Genomic DNA, 1,337 nt, shown 5'->3' with positions numbered 1-1,337 from the left:
AGCCATTCTTAGTCACAGAGGACATGTTTCCTCTGGATTGCAAACCAGAACACCTGGGAATCCACATTCCCTTTCAAGTATGAGACTTTTCTGACTACCTACTCCAGTACCCAAAAGCAGGATGCATGATCAATAAACAAAAATCAAGACAGCCTAACAGAAACCAGGTACAAATATGAATGTGCACATTTTTTCTACCAATGCTTGAAAGCTGTAACTGTCAGACCTGAGGACAACTTCATTCATTTCCATTAGAATACTTTATTCCAATTTGCTGCAGAATCACCACCAGGGTTCCAAGTAACCCTGGAGATAAGCACAGATTTGCAACTGAGCAGCTAAATTAATCTTGGACTTACACAAATCTTAAGAATAAAATGCCTTTATTCTTGGAGAAAAATGATATTCCCTTCACCCAGAGCTTCTTAGTGATAAGCTTCTCCAAACCAGCCCTCATGGCTTTGTTTCTTAGGCTGTATATGATGGGATTAAGGGAAGGAGGCAACAAAATATAGAAGGATGATAGAACATGATCAGTGACTGATGTAGACCCTAAGATAGGTGTCAGATAAGCAATAAAAGTAGTTGAGAGAAAAAGTACAACCACTACCAGGTGTGGGAGGCAAGTGGAATAGGCTTTTGACTTTCCTTCTGTGGATGGAATCTTTCTGACAGTGGAGAAGATGTATATGTATGAGATTATGATGCAGATAAAGCAACCTAAATCCAAGACTGCATTAATAAGAATGAGCACGATTTCTGCAGTTACAGTCTGAGCAAGTAATAGCTAACAACTGGGGAATGTCACAAAAGAATTGCTGGATTTCATTGGGCCCACAGTAAGTTAGGGAAAAGGTTCCTGCTGTATGTATAACTGATATCAGGCCACTACTGAGACAGGACAGAGTCACCATGTGCACACACAGGCCCCTGTTCATGATGAGCTCATAGTGCAGAGGATGGCAGATGGCAGCATAGCGGTCAATGGACATCCCTGTGAGCAGGAACAGCTCTGCCACTGCGGCAAAAGGCACCAGGAAGACCTTCATGACACAGCCAGAGAATGAGATGGAATTAATGTGTGTCAAGGAGTTGGTAACAGTTTTGGACACAGTGGAAGACATGAGGCAAACATCAGAAAGGGACAGATTCTTTAAGAAGAAGTACATGGGTGTGTGCAGGCAGGGATCCAAGGATGCTATGGTGACAATGAGGCCATTCCCCACTAGGGCCATCAGGTAGATCACTACAAAGATCCCAGATTGTAAGAACTGAAGCCTCGATGGGCCAGAAAAACCCAATAGTAGAAATTCTGTCACCACTGAGATATTCTTCAT

At 42.6% G+C, this 1,337-nt stretch overlaps 1 pseudogene; it reads right to left on the bottom strand.

The window, feature by feature from the left end:
- Positions 1-355: 355 nt before the first annotated feature.
- Positions 356-1,337, bottom strand: LOC130680260 (olfactory receptor 14A16-like; annotated as a pseudogene).

The sequence above is a fragment of the Manis pentadactyla genome, chromosome 13, assembly GCF_030020395.1.
Source record: "Manis pentadactyla isolate mManPen7 chromosome 13, mManPen7.hap1, whole genome shotgun sequence".
NCBI lineage: Eukaryota > Metazoa > Chordata > Mammalia > Pholidota > Manidae > Manis > Manis pentadactyla.
Note: the sequence above shows the minus strand (reverse complement) of the source record. Positions and strands in the feature narration are given on the sequence as shown.